The 24918-nt window shown below is 46.1% G+C and overlaps 1 protein-coding gene across 4 annotated transcripts in view; it reads left to right on the forward strand.

The window, feature by feature from the left end:
• Window positions 1-356: 356 nt before the first annotated feature.
• The window catches only part of ELAVL1 (ELAV like RNA binding protein 1), a 132285-nt gene continuing 107723 nt past the window's right edge, over window positions 357-24918 (forward strand). For 3 of the 4 annotated variants that reach the window (XR_012896753.1, XR_012896752.1, XM_006122441.4), the window contains exon 1: window positions 357-491. The gene's annotated coding sequence lies outside the window, so the exon portion shown is untranslated. Of the gene's footprint in view, window positions 492-5390; window positions 5574-24918 lie in introns of all 4 variants that reach the window. The other variant, XM_075903339.1, reaches the window with a different exon arrangement.

The following is a 24918-nucleotide window of genomic DNA, read 5'->3' on the forward strand; positions in this document are numbered from 1 at the left end:
GGTGAAAGTGCTCATGGGTCCATGATTTTACTTTGGCCAAAAATGCTTGGGACTGAATGGTGAGCATCAGTATTCGCTGCCAGAAGCGCCATTGTCTCTACCAGCCCAGCTACACACGAGCAGACCGAAGCCTTCCAAGGAACGTGAGCGGTGGAAGCAGCCACCAACCAAGGGCTGCCCCCGGGGCCAGCGAGCACCACGAGACAGGGCGCGTGGGCTAAGCGCGCAGCCCAGGTAGCCAGGAGCCATCCCCAGCCCCTCCCACTCCCGGCCCGCACCTCCCACCCGGTCTGCACTCCCGCCTGATGGGAGACTCCGCCCCCGGGGGGCGATTGACGGACGGGACGTGGGTCCAATAGGACGCCGGCCACGTGCGCAAAGTAACCAATGCGGGTCGGTGGGCGTGGGCAGGGGCGCCGCGAGAGGCTGGTTGTACGCGCTGAGGAGCCGTTACCCTCTTGCTGCCCAGGGCCTGCTGGCGCTGCCGACAGGTGAGGCCCGGCCGGGCCCCGTCTCCTGGCGGGGGGAGGAGCGGGCCGCGCTGGGGCCGGGAGCGAGGCTGGGGCCGGGGCTTGCGGGCAGGCCTGGGGCCTGTGTGTGTGGAGAGCAGCGGCGCCGCGGCCTGCAGGGGGAGGCCGGGCCTGTGCGGGGGGAGGGGCGGAGGCAGGCCCGTTGGACGGGGCGACCCTGGTTCCTCAGAGCGGGGGTGGGGGTGGGGGAGGGAGCGGAGCCCGCTCGCCCGCCCCGCGCGCTCCTGCGTTTAAATCTCCCACTCGCTGGCGCGCGGGGATCCGGCGGGCGCGAGCCTCCCCGCTCTGAGCGAGCTGAGCCCGCGGCGGGGCTGGTGCCGCACGGGGGGGCTTCCGCGGCGTGAGCGAGAGGCGATGGATCACCTGCGGGTGCACAGCCGGGCGAGGGGACGCCCACGTCTGGGGGCGGCGTGTGCGGGGATCGGGCCGGGGGGGGGGTGCTGGGAGGCAAGCAAGGGGATGTGTCAGGGCCACTTGGCTGGCGCAGTGGTAGAGACGCAGCCGGTTAGTCTGGGGCAGCTGAAACACAACACAGGACAGTGCAGCACTTGAAAGACGAACAAGATGGTTTATTAGACCATGAGGTTTCGTGGGCCAGACCCACTTGCTCAGATCTGAGGGGTCTGGCCCACGAAAGCTCATCACCTAATAAACCATCTTGTTCGTCTTTCAAGTGCTGCATAGTCCTGGATTTTGATTGGTACAGGCAGGCCCCGGGTTACGCACAAGATAGGGACTGTAGGTTTGTTCTTAAGTTGAATTTGTATGTAAGTCGGAACTGGTACATATTGTAGGGGAAACTCTAGCCAAACATTTCTCCAGAGCTCAGTTTTATTCTCCCAGACCTCACTTCCCTCAGGCCTTTATTCTCAAGCGGAGGTGTCTGCTGAGAAAAGCCGCTCCGCGTCTCCCTGGTCTGCTGGGGGGAAGCAACTAGTGCGGGGTTGCCTCACCCCGTTTGTAAGTAGGGATCCGATGTAAGTCGGATCCATGTAACCTGGGGACTGCCTGTATATATGTTGGGGAGAGTGTCTTTTGTGCACTGGTAGAAGTACATGTGACAACGTGTTGGGTTGTGGAGGTGTTGATATGGTGGGTATGGAGGAAGAGGATGGGTCATCTAGAAGGGTTCTCTTGTTGCTTTTGATGTGGTTGATGACTTAGTCCTCTTGATATTTCTCTGTCTTCAATATTTTGCACATGGATGCTGTATTTATTGAATAGACAGGGTGCTGTACAAATAGAGTTGCTGACAACTCCATTTCCTTTGAACAATTTTCCATACCTCTTTTTCAGTTTGCTACTGTTCTTTAGTTTTTTTGTTGTTTCTGTATACTTTCTTCTTTCTGACTTCGTTGCCATCTAAAAATTCGTTATTGTCCCTGAATACTCATGACACTTCCATACTCCCTGTGCATTTCAATTTATTTAGTTAATGTTGATATCTTTAGTGTCCAGCCATATGCATCTTGCATTCCATAATGAGGGATGTACTGTAACTATTTACTGATAAAAAGCTTCAGAGGGGTAGCAGAGTTAGTCTGTAACTGGAAAAACTTTAAAAACAACAAGTAGTCTTGCAGCACCTTAGTAACTAGGGTTTTTTTTCTAGTTACTGATAAGAAGACCTAATCTTTTCTAATTTTTTTTTCCTGGTTCCCATTGATAACTTCACTTTCTTGTGTCCCTGTTGGTAATCTTGCTGTGACCTTTAATTCTTCTTTGCCCCATATTAAGTGTGTTGTGGAAACACCTGATGCTTCTTTGTTCAAAATGTGTCCTGTATTGACTGCTAAAATCCTTATCCATATCCTGGTTGCTTTCTGGCTTTATTAGAGTAATCGCTTGTCTGACCTCTCTTTCTCTCTCTCTCTGTTTGTAAAGCTGCTGCCAAAATCATCTTTCTTTTTTCTTGTGACTTAATGTTACTGGGATCCTCCTTTGGCTTCCTGTCTATGAATATATAAAATCAGCACAATACTCATAGAAAGTCCTACATAAACTTTAACCCCTACCCTCTCTGTCTCATCTCTTCTTATTCATTTTCTGCTTCTTATCTTTTTGTCTTCTTCAAACCTTTGTTGTCTTTCCTCAATCCTAGATTTGTGTCTTCTGTCCCTTTCTGTGGTTGGAACAGCTTATTGTCATCTGCCTGAAGCTCACTCTCTTTCTTTAAAATTTGCCTCTCTAAGCAGTCTGAGGAACCTTCACTCTGTCGTCTTGTTTTTGATTCTTATGTTCTTGTGAGAACTTCAGAGCAGAGATGTAATGGTTCTATCAGACTTCTGATTTTCACGGGCCTGTACTTTCTGAAGCCCAGAGCACTTACTTACTAGCTCAGGGCTAGTCTACAGTTGAAAGTTTATGGTAATAGCTATTCTGGATTAATTACCCTGCAATAGTTATATTGGTATGAGCCCTATGTAGGCACTCTTACTTTAGAATAAGTTCCCACATTGGCGCTTATATTGGAAACAGCCATTCCAGGATAGCTATTTAGGTAATGTTCCAAGTGTAAACAAGACATAATAATACAGAATACTGTGAAGCTTTCTTTAATTTGTGAGGGTTTTAGGGACATTAATTATCCTGCTCTATACAATATACATTTTTAAAATCCCTTTTTTCAGAAATACATCAAGGTGTTTCCAGCTTTTTTTATCTTTGCAGTTGCACAACCTTGGCACCTTGAAATCCCAGACTGCTGACCACAATGCTCACACATATTGTGTGATTGAAATATTGGTGATAAATAACTATTTTTAAACTTATTGTTTGTAACTCACTAACTATGCTGAGCCCTATAGGTTTCTAACAAGAAGAAGAAAAGTTAAAACTCCTTCCTCTCCTTGTGCAAGACCATTATGGAGTCAGTCTTACTCCTCAGGTACTCCCCATAGTTGATAATCTTCAGAATGTTTGATTCACAGGCATTTCCAGTTTGTCATTCCTCAAATGCATCAATATCTCAATTTTCCTTTACTTACACTCATGTTCCCCTGCATAATTGTCTGATGAACCATCTATCAGTCTGACAGTACTGGCTATTGACTAAAGATGATGTCTCGGGGTGAACTCAGAGGAGTGCAGCTGGGAATGATGCTGCTTATTGACCCTTATATCCCAGCTCCCTTGTCTTGTCTTCCTGTGAATACCACATAAATGGAAGAGGTGTATTTCTAGTTTTCTTAAACTGAAATTTTTTCTCGGAAGGGAGCATGCCCAAGGAGTATTTAGTGGAATGTGGAAGGAAATGATAGTACCCTTATTAGCCTAAACTAACATAGTGTGGCACTGAAAGCAAGAAATATGCTGATTAGGAGTCCTGGAGGAAGTAGTAGTGAGGCTATAGAGAGGATGGGAATATGCCTTTCATTCTCCGTTAAAATGAGCAGTTCATTAGGGAGAAAGTCCTGACGGGCAACAGTTGCCTACCGTCCTTATAGGAGATATCTGTTCTTGAAGATTCCCCTTATGTCAAGCATCACCAGAACTGTTCTATAGCAGGCACTGAAAGGTAGATATGAACCCAGCTCTACGATTTGCTGATTTCCTCTTTCCTATGCTACTCTTTTAGATGGAGTCTTGGAGATGGTAGCACTGCTAATTAGTGCCAACTGCTGCAGAATTCCAAGTTGATTAGAGTGGCCTTCCAATAACAGAAATCACTTAAAGGGGGCTTATTGGGTCTGGGGCAGGAGAGGGATGTTCCTGACCTCTAGATCCTATTCCTTTAGCATTGGAAATGTCAGGATGGTGACTGTGGCCTCTTTCATCCTGCAGTCTTGTCTTTGGGACCCTATCATCTGCCATCCCATCATGAAATCTGGTATTATAAACTAGGGATATGAATGACTAGTTGCTTCCCCCCGCCACCTTGCTGTCTGTATCAGAAAGAGGCAGCAAGCGGGAGGTGGGGGGGTGGGAGAAGAGGAAGGGGTACTTCAAAGTGGCAGTATTGCATGGAGCCTGGGGCCAGACCCTGGGTTTCATGCAGTGCTGCTGCTTTGAAACACCACATGCAGCCCAGGGCCAGCTGGAGTGTCCCCTGGCTGTACGTGACGTTTCAAAGCAGCAGTGCCGCATGGAGCCCAGGGTCAGCAGAGGAGTTCTCAGCTGACTCCAGGCTTCATGCAGCCCTGATGCTTTGAAATGCAATGTGCAGCCTGACGCTGGGCTCCCCGTGGCATTTCAAAGTGGCAGCACTACATGGAGCCCACAGTCAGTCCCTAGCTGATCCCAGGCTTCACGCGGTGCTGTCGCTTTGAATGGCCGTGGTTAGCACAAGGCTAGCAGGAGACTGCCCCGCTGGCCCCATGTTCTCTGCAGTGCTTTCGCCTTTGAAACGTAACAGCCTTGGGACTATTGCTACGCTTCAAAGGTGAAGGTGCCCTATTGACTAATTAATCGAACAATCAATTAGTCAATTACTTGAAATTTAACATCCCTATTATGAACTGGGTGTAATTTGTGGAAGTAACGTATATCCTAAATTAAAACAAACAAACATAGTAAGAGGGCCAAGAAGGTGTCACCGTGGCCAGACTACACAAGAAACATTGGGGGGGAGGGGGGAGGGAAGCATCCTTTAAAAGGAAAATAAAAAGGAGCATAAATTCTGTGAAGTATAAATATAATTAGGCAAGCCACACAATAATGTGAAGAGCTACTAGCAAAAGTAACACACTGTGTGTGTGTGTATACACACACACACACACACACACACACACACACACTTAAAAAAAAAAATATCAGAAGTGGGAACCCTGCCAAAATCAGTGTGGTCACTGGGCAGTCAAGGAAAATAAAAACTTTGTGGAGAAGCGAAATAAATTCTTTGCATTTGTCTTCACTGCACAGGACGTGAGGAATTGTCTCCCACCTGAGCCATTCTTTTTAGGTCATATATCTGAGGAATTGTGCCAGAGGCATATGTCAAGAGAGGTGTTGGAACAAATTGATAAACAATAATAAGGACCAGATGGCATTCACCCAAGAGCTCTGAAGGAATTCAAATATGAAATTTCACAACTACTAACTGTGGTATGTAATCAGTCACTTCAATTGGCTTCTGTACCAGATGAATAGAGGATAACTAATTACACCAATTTTTAAAAAAGGCTCTAGAGATGTTTCTCGCAAATACAAGCTGATAAACCTAACTTCTGTGCCAGGCAGATTGTTTGAAACTATAATGAATGGAATTGCCAGACATCTACGTCATTGGTTTTCAAAATGTGTGTCAGACACTGGGTTGCTTTGCTGTAGGGTGACAAGGTGACTAGTGGGGGTTGCTAAAGCTGGCTTCCTCCCTGCCCTGGCAGCATGGACTGCCATGCACCCCCAAAATTTCCAGCAATGGGTTCAGCTCCTAGGTGGGTGCCACGGTGCTCCATGCACCACCCTTCCACTGAGCATTGACTCTGCATTGCCATTTATTGGTTCCTGGGTGGTATCTGCATGTGAGAGCAGCACACAGACACACTTGCGCACTTTTGCCTAGGACTCAGACCTGATACTGGTTGCTCCGAGGGCACAGCATAGTCTGGGGTGCCAGGACAGGTGGGAAGCCTGCCTTAGAATCCCCACTGCTCTGCTGTCTGAGTCACTGGAGGTAAGCCCGTATCAAACCTTTGGCCCCATCCCCTGACCTACCCCTGAGTCTCTTCCTCTGCCCCAAGACCTTTATTCCTGGCCCTAACATGGAGTAGGCATGTTAGTGTATAGCGGTGTAAATGATTAACTGATTGGCTTGGCCTTATTGGTTGGTTCTAACTAGTACATGCATTTGCAAAGCCAACTCCCCATGAGCACCAGATGCCACAGAGCTGCCTCTGATCAAGCAGGCAGGTGGGAGCTGATATGCCTGGGGAGCCAGCTTTTAAACCAGCTCTCGGCATGTGCTGGCTCCATGGAACTGCCTGCCCCCCTCACCCCTTTGCTGACTCCCATAGAGGCAGCAGGCTGAGGGGGAATAACAGGTGGGAGTTGGCATTCATGGGGAGCAACCTTAAAAGCTGGCTCCCCATGAGCACTGCTTAGTGGAGTGTCTTCCCCCACCCCCCCACTGCTGCCTCTGATACAGTTCAGGCCCCCTGTGGGCAGAAGCTGCTGCTGTCTGTGCTGCCGCCTCTGTATCAGAGGCAGCAGCGTGGGATGGCAGGCTGGAGCTGCCTTCTGGCCCCATCATGGGGACTATAGAATAATCTTGTAGTCAATAAGATTTGATGTGGTTACATGATTATTTAGTTAAACGACATCTAATATTTCTACCTCAGAGCCCACACTTTAGTTCCGTGGTCACCAACAGGTCGATCGCGATTGACTGGTCGATCACGAGGCCTCGACCAGTCGATCGCAAGGAGTCCTGTCCAGCCCGCCCCCATTTCCCTCCCAACCCCGAGAAGCCCCACTACCTTCCTCAAGTGAAAATGGAGGTAGTGTTCTGTCCATCCCCGGGAAGCAGAGTCCTGCATCTTAGCGCCATTTTTGGCGATTCCGGAAGTAGCGCTAGCTGCTCTGCTGGGTGTACTGCGGGAGGGAGCATCAGCTCCCTGCACCGCACAGGAGGGGTGAGTCAGCTCCGGGGGAGGTGTGTGCACGTGTGCGAGGGTCGGTCCCGCGGCAGGTGCTCGCGGGGTTTTCCTGTGCTGGGGAGGGGGGTCGGCCCCAGGGCAAGTGTGCGTGGGGGGCTTCCCTGCGCGGGGTTGGCCCCGGGGCAGGCACGTGCTGGTTTCCCTCGGGGAGCGGGAGGGGGGAGAAATCCTGGGAGGAGGCAGATGCAGGGGACTCTTTGCCTCCACTGGCACCCTACTCCCTAGCCCCCACTGCCCAGCCACAGAACTGTCCTCACTCCCTGTCCCCACCCACAGAATTCTGTCCCCACTCCCCGAACGCTGTCCCCACTCTCCTGTCCCCAGCCACAGAATTCTGTTCCCACTCCCCTGTTCCCAGCTACAGAGCTCTGTCCCTATTCCTGTCCCCACTGGCACCCTGTCCTCTGCCCTCCAAGCACCCTGTTCCCTCTCCCCTGCCCCCAGCCGCAGAACTCTGTCCCCACAAAATGTATAATTATAAATGCTTCATTTTAGATTTAAATAGCATGAATAAAACGTTTATTTCATAACTATAAATGTGATTTTAATTTTATACATCGCATAATTTAAAAATTAACTGTTTATCAGAGTGTGTAAGTAAGGGCTGGGGATAGCACGCGATGGACAGGAGAATAGAGAGGGTGGGGCTTCAAGGAAGGGGCGGGGCGGTAGATCTTTGCCTGTTCGGAGATTTTAAAAGTGATGTTGGGTGTAAAAAGTTTGGAGACCACTGCTCTAGTTAGATAAAGTTGTTAGGTCACAAGCATGAACAATTTTCTTCAACTGGGTCATGAGAAAAAAGTTTGAACACCACTGACCTAGGTGACCACAACCTAGGTAAGAGGCTTTTGTGAGGGGAAAGCATGTCTCGCCAATTTATTCAAATTGTTTGGGTCAATGAATATGAGGAATCCAGTGGATATAATGTACTTGGACTTTCTGAAAACCTTTGACAAATTACCTTACCAAAGGCTCTTAAACAAAGTAAGCAGTCATGGATAAGGGGGATTCTCTTGTGGATCCGTAGCTGATTAAAAGACTGAAAGGAAAGGTGAGATATAAATGGTCAGTTTTCAGACGAGGAGAGGTAAATAGTAGTGGAATAATACTGTGCATTTATCCCCCTTTTACAGATAATTTCTGAATACAGTGAACAGTAATGTACATTGAAAAACAGTCTCAACTATACATATAAAATAAGAGTCTAAATTAGATGTCACCACTCAAGAAAGATCCTGAAGTCATCTAGGGATGTAAATTGATTTTAAAAAGTTAATATGTTAAATGATTAAAATTGTATTGTTTCCCCAGTTACCTGAGGTCATTCTGTATGGCACAGCTGGGGCTGGGGTCCCTTGTGCAGGCCAGTGTGGGGCAGCCTTGGCTGATGATCTGCCAGTCTGGTCTGTTTACCACCAGAGTTAATGGTTCAGGTCTTAACTTAAAAAAACAACAAATAGTCTGGTAGCACTTAAGACTAACAAAACATGTAGATGGTATCTTGAGCTTTTGTGGGCACAGCTTACTTTTTCAGATGACCATTACCAGTGCTTGCTGACCAGCAACGAGCTCGGCTCGCCAGCTGTGAGGTTCTGTGCATGCTCAGATTGCTCTGCGCTGGCTCTTCCAGGTGTGAAATTAATAGTAGTAAGTTCAAATGTAAGGTAGCACAATCAATGTGTGCAGGAGATGTTGCGAGTTTAAAAAAGAATTACAGTTTCTGGATGGGCTTATGGGGTGGGGAGCTTTTTTTGGGTGGGGTGCTGTTGACCCACAGAAAATCATATGGGGACTGCACAGAAGTTGACACACACTGATTTGGATGACTTAACTATCCCTGGTTGAGAACTACTGAGCTGATGCATATCGTAATTCTTATGTCCTGCCCAGGCCTATAGAGGGCAAGGAAGGAGTCCTGGTTTATCAAACTACAGTTTCTTTTTCAGTCTCTGTGGGTTTGGAATGAGCTTTGAGATATCAGTTAGCTTAACCTCCCTGCACTGAAGCAAGCCAAATATACCTAGGCTATTCTTGACAGACTGTGTTTAACAGTTGCTCTAATTCTGGGGATTCTAAAATTTCCCTTGGAAGCCTATTCTAATACTTAACTAGTCTTATAATTCAAAAGCTTTTCCCAATATCTAACCTAAATCTTTCTTGCTGTAGATCAAACACAATACTTCTGGTCATACCTTCAGGGGACAATTGGTCACTCTCTACCTGCCTTTAGCATATTTGAAGCATATTACAAGGTGACCACTTTTTCAAGACTAAACATGTTCAGTTTAAAAAAAACTTCTTCAGAGGTCAGGTTTTTTATACATTTTATCATTGTCATTGTTTTCTTCTGGACTATCTCCAATTTTCCCTGGCTTGTGGTGCTCAAAACTGGACACAGTACTCCTACCTGAGGCCCTGCCAGTGCTGAGTACAGTAGAACCCTTTTCTTGCCTTATAACACTGTTGTTGTGATCATCATTCTGGAGTGCACACTTTTTGCAGCTTGTTGACTCATACTCACTATATGATTGTGATTCACTATTACCCCCAGATCTTTTTCAGAAGTACTACTGCCTGGGCAGTTATTCGCTAGTTTATAATTGTGCATTTGATTTTTTTTCTTCCTAAGTACAATACTTGTCTGTACTGAATCTTGTCTTGTTGATTTCAGATCAATTCTCCAGTTTGTCAAGGTTTTGAATTCTAATTCTGCGATCTAAAATTCTAGCAACCTTTTCCAGTTTGGTGTTACCCCAGATTATATATTCCTCTCTGTTAGGCAAGTCACAATGAAAATATTGAAGAGTACTGCACCCAAGACTGGCTTTTGTGTGACTCCACTACCTATACCCTTTCAGTTTGTCAGCAAACCATTGATACTCTTTGAGTATGATTTTTGCACCCATCTTATAGATCATCTTCTAGACCATGTTTAGCTTATCAGAATATCATGTGGGACTGTCAGAAGCCTTTCTTAAATCCATCTTTTCTTCCCCTTAACCAGCATCCAAGCCAGTGACAATTTCAGAGAACAAAATTAGGTTGATTGGGCTTTTTGAATTCTTAAGTCTCAAAGGAGTAGTTGTAGTATTCTGTATCTGTAAAAATGAGTCCTATAGCACCTTACCAACTGATTTGCTTAATGTTTTGTCCCTGTATCTCTTCAGATATCAAAGCTAGGTTGAGTGGTTACATAAGAATGACCATACTGGGTCAGACCAAAGGTCCATATAGCCCAGTATCCTGTCTGCCAACAGTGTTCAATATCAGATGCCTCAGAGAGAGGGAACCAATAGGTAATCATTACATGATCCTTCTCCTGTCATCCATTTCTCTTGAAAGATAAGTACTACATTTACTCTTCTGCAGTCCTCTTAGTCTTCACCTGTCCTCAGTGAGTTCTTAAAGATAACTGGTAATGGTTCCAAGATTGTTTCGGCTAGTTCCTCTTTGAGTAGTGTCCCTGTGGGTGCTCCACTGTAGCTGTCAGGCTTGAGATTTGTCAGCAGTGGTCTGCTGGACTGCACATGTGCATCAGGCTTCGCACGCTGTTCTTAGAGCTCCCACCAGTTCCTCCTAATCCTCCTCGGTCGCAGACAGAGTGTTCTCCCTCTTGTCAGATCCTGACAAATTGAATAGTTGTTAGTTAATTGTTAGTTAGTTGTAGTGTTAATAGTCTTAGTTTGCTTAGTCTTACCACTATTTTTATATTTGTTACAAAAAAAAGAATGTTGCAATACTGCGTCTTTAACAAGGGCAAAGGATAAATCACTGAAGAAAAAACCATGCCGAGATCACTCTGTTTTAAAAAAGTGACACTTGCCGGGAATCTATGCCCATTTGGATGGGCATTCCCACTGCATTAGGTGCTTAGGTGAGGGGCATATCCCACAAAAATGCCCTCACTGCTCCAAGTTGATGGCAACATGAGACAGAGATGAGGCTTAAAATGCTTTTATTGAACAAAGCGTTGCAGCCTCCACAGATGGAGCCCTCCCCTCCCAGATCGGACTCTCTTAGAGCCGATAAGTGAATTTTTACCCAAGAGGCACTGTATTGTTACCAAAAAGAGGCCCTCTCCAACTTGTTCGTTGCCACCAACACGAGGTAGTGTCGGAGATAAGCCAGGTACTTCAGGGACAGCTCTTACTTGCTGCCCAGAGAAAGAGAAACCAACCTGTAGCAAGTCGGCACCAGGGCAGAGTCTACCGCGAGAATTGGCACTGGCACCATTTACGGTACCACTATTGGCCTAGGGGCCAGATTCGACACCTATAGTGGCATTGCCGATGCAGTCGGCATGATTGGCACAGCAAATACTGGCACCATCCTCAGCACCGCAGTCGGCACTACTGACTACACCTTATGTGCAGCCTACTGCTCAATCAGCATTAGAGTGATCCTCCGCACCGGCAAAGGCTAAGTCATGCAGGGTCATCACTTCTTCCCCCAGTCTGGAACGCATTTCGTTTTCTCCGGAGCCTCTCTCCCCTTCACCACCTCTGTTGGCTCCACCTGTGGACCCACCATGACGTCTTTCTACCATCGAATACCAGGGCTCTTTAGCACACAGCTCTTTCACCCCACTATTACTACCGACGCTGGCACGCATCCCTATCTCTGGTGCAGGCAAGACAGATCCCGGTCACCTAGGTTGTTCACAGTCTGTTTGTACCAGCTACCATGACGACTGTAGGAGCATGTATTCCTCCAGGCATTCCTTGCCTGCCAGATGTCACTATAGTTATCACTAGGGTCACACCTATTATGAGCGCCATCGCCATACATGTCACTCCTTCTTGCCGCATCATTCCCATCGTGGGTCACCTTGCTGCTATCAATCAGATTCCAGGTATGGCCATGCTAATTCGCCTACCCCTGCCGACACAAGACTTTCCATTCCTACTCAAACCACATCCCAGGCACTTCAACATTCTGAGCCTGAGGAGGGTTAACTCTCCAAGAGCAACCACAAGGGGTTTCTCTGACAGATCCATCCTCATCTTCTCCTGACGAGGCGGTGTTTCTGGGAGACTCATCACTCTGGCAATTTCAGGACCGAGAATCATAGGGCTGGAACGGAGCTCAAGAGGTCATTGAATCTACCCCCTGCCCAAAGCTGGACCAATTCCAATTGAATCAAACCAGCCAGGGCTTTGTCAAGCTGAGACTTAAAAACCTCTAGGGATGGATATTCCACCACCTTCCTAGGTAACCCATTCTAGTACTTCACCACCTTCCTAGTGTAATAGTTGTTCCTAATATCCAACCAGACCTCTCCCACTGCAACTTGAGACCACTGCTCCTTGTTCTGCCGTCTTTCACTACTGAGAACAGCCTCTCCATCCTCTTGGCACCTCCCTTCAGGAAGTTGAAGGCTATAAAATCCTCCTTCACTCTTCTCTTCTGCAGACTAAATAAGCTCAAATCTCTTAGCTGTTCAAATGGGTTGCCAGAAGTCAGGAGGTCCAACTCGCAAAAGTTCAAGAAAAGCAGCGCTGTCTGTTTAAAAAAAAAAAAAAATCTGCAGCCCTTTCAGAAATCCAAGGCTGCTTTGCCACTTGATAAGGCTGTTTTAGAAGTAGCGGACAACGTTTAGCAAACGCCGGCCTCTGCTCCCACAACCAACAAGAAGACAGATTAAAAAATATTTTGTCCCCTCGAAAGGAATGGATTTTTTTATTCACACACTGGCAACCTAACTCCCTTGTGGTTGATGGGGTGTAACAGAGGGCCAAAGCCTGCAATATAAAAACACTACCAATGAGAAGGATAGTAAATGGTTGGACCTCTTTGGCGCACAGGTTTATTCATCAGCCACTCTGACCTTGAGAGTGGCTAATTATGTGGCTTTCCTGGCGAATCAACTTCGATAACTATACGAAGCTAACCACGCTCATAGAGCACCTCCCAGATAGCAAGCGCCAGATTCTAAAATCTGTCATCATAAGAGGGGTATACTACTTCCCGTACAGCCCTGCAGATCACATTCAACACAGCTGCATGATCCACTGCAACCTCAGTAATGCCGAACGGCTTCAGGCCGCAAGAGTTCCCAGAGAATTACAATTGAAGGTGGAAGATCTACCCTTCGATAGACAAAAGCTATTTGTGGAGAACTGACGAAGTCCTCCACTCCTGTAAGGACTCGAGAACTACATTAAGAATATTGGGCATGTACATGCCTCTGTACCAACACAAACGTTATACTCCTTCCCAGAAGCACAGGCCTTTTCCTTACTCTGCACCCCAGCATAGACCGTTTGACCAGCAGCATACCAAACAAAGCCCGCAGAAATGATGCCCTCAGAATAATAGGACTTCTGATCAGCAGAATAATCAGCAGCAAGTTTGACACGTTAGTCAAGGGCCTGCAAACCATTCCCCTCATTGGTCCCCAATGTGAAGAAGCCAGGTTGTTTCAGCACCGCCTGAGACCATTTCAACAATGGTGGGCCTCCATTACAACTGATCGATGGGTCCTCGAGCTAATAACATCTGGCTACTCAGTTCCCTTCACCTTGCTCCTTCCTCATCCCTCTTCAGGGACCCTTCTCGCAAGACTTTTCTAAAGCAAGAGGTCTTGTGCCTCCTCACCATTGGCATGGTAGAGAGACTACCCGAAGAGTTCAGATGCAAGGGATTCTATTCCCATTATTTTCTTAACCAGAAAAAATCAGGGGGGTAGAGGCCAATCTTAGACCTCCATAGTCTCAACCAACACCTTCCGAAACAGAGATTCAGGGTGGTGACCTTAGCCTCTATCATTCCAGTGCTCGACCACAGGGATTGGCTTGAGTCTTTGACCTGCAGGATGCTTACTTTCACATTACAATCAATTTGGCACACAGACGTTTCCTAAGATTCGTTGTCAGAGTTGAGCACTTCTAATACAGAGTTTTACCCTTTGGTCTGTCTTCGGCGCCCAGAGTCTTTTCCAAGACACTTGTGGTTGTAGCAGTCCACCTTTGTCGAGCAAGGATCATTATATTTCCTTATCTTGATGACTGTCTGATCGAGGTCCTTCGACGTTGTGCTACATTCTACGAACACTACATGTGTGCCTAGACTACAGAGTTTTGTCGACAAAGCACCTTGCTTTGTCAACAGAACTGAATGTAGTCTAGACTCTGTCAACAGAAGCTTTGTTGACAGTATCTATCGACAAAACTTCTGTCGACAAAACCCTGTAGTCTAGACATACCCTACAAGAGAAGTCTTCGAAGCTCTCAGCCTTACAGTCAATTTCCCAAAATTGTTGATGACACCACAATCTTTGGAATTCGTCAGCACACGCCTAGACTCATCTACTACCGTACCTGCCATTAAACAGATTTCACATTTTCCAGAAGCTTGTACATGTCCTCTCCACAAGCCCCATGATTTCCATACTTATCTGTCTGCAACTCATGGGACACGTGATAGCTATCGCATATATTGTAGCGCATGCCAGGCTTCAGCGCCTATAGCACTGCCTAGCCTCGGACTATGTTCCTGGCAAACATGATATTCACAGGAGAATCTCAGTACTACCAAAAAGAGGTGAAATCTTTAGTCTAGTGGACCATCCCTGCCAACTTGTTAGCTGGCATACAAAGGTATTCCTCAACCCAGAATGCAAAGTACAACTGACCCATCTTTGGTGGGCTGGGGTGCACACCTCAACAACCATCGTGTCCAGAGACATTGGTCCACGCCATCAGGGTGCTTACTGACAACATGGCCGTGGTTTTCTACATAAGCTGACGGAGCAGCTGGATCGCATTCCCCCGGTGCAGAGGGAATATACCTATAGAACTGGTGCATTCATCATGATGTAATGATTCTAGCGGCATACCGATCTGGCAAAGATATCACCACTGCCAACGTACTCAGTAGGTACTTTCATGCACCATGAGTGGGAACTACATCACTGGGTGCTACAAGACCTTTTCCTCCACTAGGGCTTCCCGACCATAGACCTATTCGCCACACATTGGAATGTGGAATGTTGGTACTACTGTTCCAGAACAGGCATCAGGCTGAGATCCCTGGGAGATGCTTTTCTCCTTGACAGGAGCCATCTCCTGCTCTGTGCTTTTCCTCCAACTCCCTTGATACTGAGAGTCCTAGAGATCATCAGGGACCACACAACAGTAATCCTTGTAGTCCCCTTTTGGCCATGTCAGACATGGCTCTCTTACCTCTTTTGCATGTCTCCTCAGCACCCTATCACTTACTCAGATGTCACAATCTACTGACCCAGGACCAGGGAACGCTAGTGCATTTTCAACCTGACCACCTTCGCCTCAGTGTGGTTCCTAGTTGGTTCCAAGATGCGACAATGATCTGTTCCCAGGACATCAAGCATGTTCTGCTCTACAGTAGAAGACCCGCTACTTGGGCCACTTACCTGCACAAGTGGCGTAGGTTTTGTTCCTGGTGCACGGACAACAATCTAGATCCGTCCTCTGCCCCCCATCCATCTCATTCTCGACTATATTCTGCATTTAAAACATTCCGGTCTAGTGCTGCCATCTCTAAAAGTTCATCTTGCTGTGATCACTGCCTTCCTACAACCAGTGGAGGGCTATTTGGTGTTTGCCCACCCATTAGGAGGTTCACGAAAGGAGTGGCAAATCTCTACCCACCCCATAGGGAACCACCTCAACCATGAAACTTAGTCCTGGATGCCCTAAGACGACCTGCCTTCGAGCCTTCAGCAACCTACCTCCTACCAAGGTTGCCTTCCTGTTAGCAATAACATCCGCACGCAGGGTAGGGTGGTTTGCTGCTCTCTCAGCTACACCTCCCTATACAACATTTACGAATCGGGATTATATTCCGCCCTCAACCAGCCTTCCTACCAAAAATAAACTTGGATTTTCACATCAACAAGCCCATCCTCCTACCAATTTCCTGTCCCAAGCCACGCTCCTCCTACCAAGATACATGGCTTCACATGTTAGATGTGCGTAGGGCCCTGGTGTTTCTTATTGATAAGAATGTGATCTTTCTGGAAATTCCAATGACTGTTGATTTCAATGGCCGATCGCTCTAAAGGCAAGTCGGTCTCTGTGCAATGCATATCAAAACTCATCGTTTCATGCATCGTGAGTTGCTACTCATTATAGAACAAGTCGCTGCCATAGATGCCAAGAGCCCACTCTACCAGAGTGATATCAGTTTCTACTGCCTTTCTCAGGGGAGTTCTTCTACATGACATTTGCCGAGCTACCACATGGTCCTCTTAATTACACCTTTGTGAAACATTACACTATCCCCAACACCTTCATTAGTGACTCAGCACTTGCCTCCGCAGTCCTCTTCATAGCGGCAAAACCTTAACTCCGAATCCTGCCCCCTTATGTCAGGCCACTGCTACAGTCACCTACAGTGGAGTGCCCACGGGGACACCACTTGAAGAGGAAGTTACATACCTTGATGCAGTAACATTTCTTCAAGATGTGTGTCCCCATGGTGCTCCAATATCCTCCACCTCCCCGCTTCAGAGTTTTCTCCTTTGTTTTTCAGATACTTGGTGATTAGGAGGAACTGGCGGGAGCTGGACCGCATGCTCTAGAATCATAGAGCTGGAAGAGACCTCAGAAGGTCATCAAGTCCAGCTCCCTGCTCTAGGCAGGACCAATCCCAACTAAATCAACCTGGCCAGGGCTTTGTCAAGCCAAGACTTAAAAGCCTCTAGTGATGGAGGCTCCACTACTTCCCTAGGTAACCCATTCCAGTGCTTCACTACCCTCCTAGTGAAATAGTTTTTCCTAATATCCAACCTGGACCTCCCACCTCAACTTGAGACCATTGCTCCTTGTTCTGCCATCTGTCACTACTGAGTACAGCCTTTCTCCATCCTCTTTGAAACCTCCCTTCAGGAAGTTGAAGGCTGTTATCAAATCCCCCCTCACTCTTCTCTTCTGCAGACTAAACAGACCCAACTCCCTTAGCCTCTCCTCATAGGTCATATGCTCCAGCATCCTAATCATTTTGGTTGCCCTCTGCTGGACCCTTTCCAATGCGTCCACATCCTTTTTGTAGTGGGGGGGCCCAGAACTGAACACAATACTCCAGATGTGGCCTCACCAGAGCCGAATAAATGGGAATAATGACATCTCTGGATCTGCTGGCAATGCTCCTCTTAATGCAACCTAATATGCTATTAGCCTTCTTGGCTACAAGGGCACACTGTTGACTCATAAGAAATGGCGCAAACGGTATGAGGCGCCTGACGCACATGCACTGTACAGCAGACCACTGCTGATGATTCTCCGATCTACAGTGCCGGGACAAGACCGACACCTACAGTGGAGCACCAGTGGAGACGGGACACACATCTCGAACTGTCATTTCGGCAACAAGGGAAGTAACTTCCTCTTCTTTAAAGTACCTTACCTACTCTGGGAATGGTTTTTCAACCAGTTATGCACCCATCTGTACTGTACTGATTAGATTAGATCTCAGTGAAAGCAATATTCCCATTGTGGTGGCAGCCTGCTGTGTGCTCCATAATATTTGTCAGAGTAAGTGTGAAGTTTGTTGCAGGGTGAGGTTTGTCAGACAGCAGCAGGAAACAATCCTGCCAGAGATGGAGAAAGGGAAAATCTTAACATTTCAGCCCCTTATTTTCTCTCCCCTCCTTCCCTGGCTCTTCACGTGCTTTTTTCCCCCTCTCATATGCTTGAGCATTTCAAATGAACGGTTTGCTCGTTGTTCCGCAGCAAAGCCACACAGCATGCAGGTTATTAAACAAGGAGCCCTAAAGGAGATATATATATGCCTGCAGGGCAAATAGGTGAGTTGCTAGCATGAATACTGCTGGAATTACAGCACTGGGAGCTGATTTACTGCACAGTAACTTGCCAGTGTAGACTTGGCCCTAGTATATTTGTCTGTCTCTTAATATCCACTCCAATGCATCTGACAAAGTGGGTCTTTGCCCACAAAAGCTTTGTTCTAACAAATAATATAAACTCGCCAGAAGTGCCCTCCCTGCGATTGATGCCTGACTCTGTGAGGACGTCCCACCCTGCCCTCTTCCCTCGATTAGTCTTGGCTTAGAATTGGCTTTTAAGATGGCTCCCCTCTCTTCCGCCCCCCCACCCCCCCAGCAGCAGCTCCTGCTTCACCCTCTGTTTCTTGCCTCTGATACAGAGGCAGCAGGGGAGTGAGGAGCAAATAGTCAAGTAGTCATTTGATTAGTTGCTTCCCTCCCTAGTCTACAGTACTGTAAAGTCTGCAAGGTCGAATTTAGTGTTACTCTTAAAGCGGTAGTGCCAAAATTCACTAATGGCCCTTTAAAGTCTACAAAACAGGCTTAGCAGTGTGGACTCATTGGCTTAGAAAATCGACCTTATGCAGTTATATTTGACCTAAACTCATAATGTATACCAGGCATCAGTTTTTAAGGTACAACAGTTCTACTCTTCATTTTTGCAGATATGACTAAGATGGCTAACCTTCTGAAAAATATCAGAGGGGTAACTGTGTTAGTCTGAATCTGTAAGAATAACAAGAAGTCCTGTGGCACCTTACAGACTAACAGATTTATTGGAGCATAAGCGTTTGTGGGCAAAGACCCACTTTGTCAGATGCATCAGGACGAAGTGGGTCTTTGTCCACGAAATCTTATGCTCCAATAAATCTGTTAGTCTATAAGGTGTCACAGGACTTCTTGTTGTTCTTCTGAAAATCTCTAACATGGGCAGGCACACAATAAGGATCATAGAATCATAGAATAATAGGACTGGAAGGGACCTCGAGAGGTCATCGAGTCCAGCCCCCCGCCCTCAAGGCAGGACCAAGCTCCGTCTACACCATCCCTGACAGATGTCTATCTAACCTGTTCTTAAATATCTCCAGAGAGGGAGATTCCACCACCTCCCTTGGCAATTTATTCCAATATTTGACCACCCTGACAGTTAGGAATTTTTTCCTAATGTCCAATCTAAGCCTCCCCTGCTGCACTTTAAGCCCATTACTCCTTGTCCTGTCCTCAGAAACCAAGAGGAACAAATTTTCTCCTTCCTCCTTGTGACACCCTTTTAGATATTTGAAAACCGCTATCATGTCCCCCCTTAATCTTCTTTTTTCCAAACTAAACAAGCCCAGTTCATGAAGCCTGGCTTCATAGGTCATGTTCTCTAGACCTTTAATCATTCTTGTCGCTCTTCTCTGTACCCTTTCCAGTTTCTCCACATCTTTCTTGAAATGTGGCACCCAGAACTGGACACAGTACTCCAGCTGAGGCCTAACTAGTGCAGAGTAGAGCGGCAGAATGACTTCACGAGTTTTGCTTACAACACACCTGTTGATACAACCTAGAATCATATTTGCTTTTTTTGCAACAGCATCACACTGTTGACTCTTATTCAACTTGTGGTCCACTATGACCCCTCGATCCCTTTCCGCCATGCTCCTTCCTAGACAGTCGCTTCCCATCTTGTATGTATGGAACTGATTGTTCCTTCCTAAGTGGAGCACTTTGCATTTCTCTTTATTAAACCTCCATCGTGTTTACCTCTGACCATTTCTCTAACTTGCTAAGGTCATTTTGAATTATGTCCCTATCCTCCAAAGAAGTTGCAACCCCACCCAGTTTGGTATCATCCGCAAACTTAATAAGCGTACTCTCTATCCCAATATCTACATCATTGATGAAGATATTGAACAGTACGGGTCCCAAAACAGACCCTTGAGGAACTCCACTTGTTATCCCTTTCCAGCTGGATTTAGAACCGTTAACAACAACTCTCTGACTACGGTTATCCATCCAATTATGCACCCACCTTATCGTGGCCCTATCTAAGTTATATTTGCCTAGTTTATCAATAAGAATATCATGCGACACTAGACTTATTGGGTAGTTGTCACTACTCAACAAGTCACTCCTCACCCCTCCTCTTGCTGCCTCTGTATCAGAGGCAGCAAATGGGGGAGCAGGTGCTGGGGAGAGCCAGCTTAAAAGCCAGTTCTCCTCCCCTCCCCCCCCCCCCCCCAGCACCATCTGAGGGGTGAGGGATAGGGGAGGCAGAAGTGCAGTGGGGAAACAGCTGGGTCCTGACTGCTGTGCCTCTGCTTTTGAAATGTAATAAGAGCCCCATTCTACACACAATAGAATAATCTAATAAAGAGATATCTATAAGCATGTATTGTTGAAGTTGGAATTGAGGTTGTGAGTTTATCGTGTTAGAAGTTTATTTATTTAAAATATTTTTACCTCGCCCCTCTATTTAAAATACTCAAGGTGGCTTACAAAAATTGTTAAAACACAATAAATATATATAAAGTAAAATACAAGATCCGAAAGTGGGGGGAACATAAAACCTGCAGCACTTCAAGAGGAGGGACACACACAACTAAACACCAGTAAAAGCACTGGTAAAAAGGGTGGGCTTGGCCTGGCACCAAAACAGTTCCAACGTTGGCACCAGGTGAATGTCGTGGGGGAGAGAATTCCATAGCTTGGGGGTAAAGGCTGAGATGGCCCTGCTCCATGTAGATGTCAACCTTATCTCTGTAAGTGGAGGAATTATAATGAGTGAAGTGTGAGAGGATGGGATGTTAAGGGATGACCCTTCAGTCAGATATTTCTGTAGCCGTGTGTGGAGAGAAACTGGTAACCACCAATCTTCCCTCTAACTTCTCATGTCTATTTGTGTGATGAATATTATGTGCACCAATATGAAGGTGATGGAGTTAAGGACTTGAGATGGGGCTCAGGCCTGGTGTTATGGTATGGTGCACTTACCTGGAGCAGCTCTCATTTGATGGTGATGAAGGGGCAAGTAGCCCTGCACGCATATGCAGGCATTGCCCCTCACAGCTTCCATTGGCTGCCATTCATGGCCAATGGGAGCTTTGTAGCCTCCCAACGAGGGTAGTGTAGAGACAGCTTCCCAGCACTCGCAGTGGCGTGGCTCCAGCAGTGGGGAAGAATGGCTCTGTGTAGCAGTTTGGCTAGCAGCATGGCTCAGTCCTGGCTTGCAACGGATCTGAGACCTACTCCCCGCTGCAGCTCTGCATTTAAAATGTATTAAGAGCCAGGTGGGCAGGCAGCCAGGCTCAGTTCAGACCCCAATCCTGGACAGGGATTGCCACAGTGCGGGATGGCAGGCAGCCAGTATATCAGGCTCCCACCTGACACCCCATGCTGCTTCCTCTGGTAGACAGGCAGCAGCATGGAGTGTCAGGGTGCTTCCCGGGAGCAGGGCTAGAGCGCATTGGCTGCTGGCCCTGCCCCTGGGACTATAGAATAGTCGACTAACTGATAAAAATGCATGAGGTTAATCGACTAATCAGTTAACTGATATTTAACATTCCTAATGTGGAGTGTGAATATGAGGACAAATTCAGGCCAGGGGGATAGCAGGGGAGGGATGCAGAAAAAATCACAACTGGTGGAGAATGTATAATTTGCCTTGCAGGACAGTACTATCAGATCAGAGACATTGGAGATGAGATTATTGTGGCTATTTAGTAAGTCTTCAGCTTGGCCATGGCGTGAATTCTGGATGGCGAGATGGGCTATAAGCAACTGTGATTTGTTTTACTTAAAGTGGTCTCCCTTTTAAAACTTCAAATTTCCTAAAGTAGTTTTAAAACTAGCAAGGAGTAATTCTGTGAATAATCTGTGAAAAGAAATATGAGCTTTGATTGTCTTCAGCTAATCTGGCATACTTCCAAAAGAACCATTCTGTCTCCTGGGTGTTTTGTGAGGTAGTAATGAAACCAGTACCAGTTTTGAGACCTTAATCTTACTCGGTGTTACCAGATATCAAATCTGAGCGCAGTCCGTGCTTTTTGCAGCAAAATCAATGACAGGAAACTCTGGCAGTGATGCAGGGCACTCTTGCATTGTGGGCTTTGACGTGGCTAACATTGGTGCTTAGCAGAACACTTGGAATGCTACAGGGCTCTTCTGCCCTCAGCTATATAAACAATGCAGCTGTTTGAGTGAAGGTAAATTAACTATTAGAGGGATGAGAACTAGGGATGTAAGCGACTTGTCGAGTAGTTGACTATCTGATAAGTCTAAGCTTCACTCAGACCAGTGGACCTTTGTGCCATAGTCTGCCAAGACTTCCTGGCCAGAAATCAGGTGGAACTTGTAAAGAAATCCTCAATTTCCATTGAGACTCTCTTCCCCAAGAGGAGAATCTGGAGCTGTATGAAGCTAGTTCATAAGAAAGCAGACCCAGTCTACTCTTGATGCAGGTGGTGCGGGAGCAAGAGGTACGGGCTCATGGATTGCCTGCAGCCAGGCAGACATCCATTCAAGTGCTGCATGACTCAAGCAATCTAGAAGTTGCGCTCTTGGGTTTGCACTCTATGTCCTAGCACCAAACTCTTCACAGACATTCATATAAGGGGAGAAAGAAAAGGCTATAATGTAATACAATTTTAAATCTCCTTTGTGGGAAAAACACTTCAGCAGCCCAGCACTGTAGCATTTAATTTCAGAAAAGGGAACTAAACAAAAATGAGGCGGTTAAACAGAAATTAAAAGGTACTGTGACAAAAGTAAAATCCCTGCAAGCTGCATGGAAATTTTTCAAAGACACCATAATAGATGCCCGACTTAAATGTATACCCCAAATTTAAAAAAAAAAAAAAACACAGTAAGAGAACCAAAATAGTGTCACCGTGGGTTGGCTTAACCAAGTAAAAGAAGCAGTGAGAGACAAAGACATTTAGAAAGTAGAAGTCAAATCATAGTGAGGAAAATAGAAAGGACCATAAACTCTGTCAAACTAAGTGTAAAAATATAAGGAAAGCCAAAAAGGAGTTTGAAGAACAGCTAGCCAAAAACTCAAAAAGTAATAGCAAAACCTCTTTTAAGTACGTCAGAAGCAGGAAGACAGCTAAACAGCCAGTGGGGCCCTTGGATGATGGAGATGCTAAAGGACCACTCCAGTGATGATGAAGTCATAGCAGAGAAGCTAAATTAATTCTTTGCTCGTGTCTTCATGGTTGAGGATGTTAGGGAGATTACCAAACCTAAGCAATTCTTTTTAGGCAACAAATCTGAGGAATTGTCCCAGATTGAGGTGTCATTAGAGAAGTTTTTGGAATAGTTTGATAAACTTGATAGTAACAAGTCACTGGGACCAGATTGCATTCACCCAAGAGTTCTGAAAACTCAAATGTGGAACTATTAACTGTGGTTTGTAACCTATCCTTTAAATCAGCTTCTGTACCTAATGACTGGAAGATAGCTAATGTGATACCAATATTTAAAAAGGGCTCTAGAGGTGATCCTTGCAATTTCAGATGAGTAAGTCTAATGTCTATACAGGGCAAACTAGTTGAAACTACAATAAAGAATAAAATTCAGACACATAGATGAACATAATTTGTTAGGGAAAAGTCAACAGGGTTTTTGTAAAAGGAAATCTTGGCTGCTTAATCTACTAGTTTTCTCTGAGGGGGCCAACAAACGTGGACAAGGGGGATCCAATGGATATAGTATACTTACATTCCCAGAAGGCCTTTGCTGAGGTCCTTCACCAAAGGCTCGTAAGTAAAGTAAGTTCTCATGGAATAAAAGGGAAGGTCCTTTCATGGATTGATATCTGGTTGAAAACAGGAAACAAAGGGCAGGAATAAATGGTAAGTCTTCCGAGTGGAGAGGGGTAACTAGTGTGGTCTCCCACGGGTCTGTCATATGACCAATCCTGTTCAACCTATTTATAAATGATCTGGAAAGGGGCAAACAGTGAGGTGGCAAAATTTGCAGATGATACCAAACTGCTCAAGATAATTAAGACTAAAGCAGACTGAAGAGCTAAACTTAAGTGATTGGGCAACAAAATGGCATATGAAATTGAATGTTGATAAATGTGAAGTAATACACATTGTACGTACAGTTAAGATTATTATTTCCAATATGATGGGGACAAATTTAGCCACTACTACTCTGATCTTGGCGTCATTGTGGCTAGTTCTCTGAAAACATCCATTTAGTGTGCACCAGCAGTCAAAAAAGCAAACAGCCTTAGGAGTCATACAAAAAAGGGATAGAGATTAAGACAGAGAATATCTTATTGCTTCTACATAAAATCATGGCACGCCCACATCTTGAATACTGTGTACAGATGTGGTCACCTCATCTCAAAAAAGATATATTGACATTGGAAAAGGATCAGAAAAGGGTAACAAAAATGATTAGGGGGTTTGGAATGGGGGTCTCATGAAGAAAGATTAAAAAGATTTGGACTTTTTGTCTTAGAAAAGAGGAGACTAAGGGGGGATATAATAGAGATCTATAAAATCATGACTGGTATGGAAAAAGTGAATAAGGAAAAGTTATTGTTCCCATAATATAAGAACTAGGGGTCACCAAATGAAATTAATAGGCAGCAGGTTTAAAACAAACAAAAGGAAGTTTTTCTTCACTCAGCGCACAGTCAACCTGTGGAACTCCTTGCCAGAGGAGACAGTGAAGGCTCGAACTTTAACAAGGTTCACAAAGAAATAGAAAGATTCATGCAGGTTAAGTCCATCAGTGGCTATTAGCCAGGATGGGTAGGAATGGTGTCTCAAGCCTGTTTGTCTGGTGATGGATCGCATGATGATTACCTGTTATGTTCACTCCCTCTGGGGCATCTGGCATTGGCCACTGTCAGCAGAGAGGTTAGTGGGCTAGATGGCCCTTTGGTCTGACCCAGTATGACTGTTCTTATGTTCTAAGGCTTCTCTTGGAAATTGTTCATGTTGATGGCTGTTTTCAAGAGGAAGAAACTCAGTATCCCTTGCACTGGGCACTCTGATTCAACAGCAGCAGAAGCCAAAGGATCCTT

Source organism: Pelodiscus sinensis, chromosome 19 (assembly GCF_049634645.1).
Source record: "Pelodiscus sinensis isolate JC-2024 chromosome 19, ASM4963464v1, whole genome shotgun sequence".
Lineage (NCBI taxonomy): Eukaryota > Metazoa > Chordata > Testudines > Trionychidae > Pelodiscus > Pelodiscus sinensis.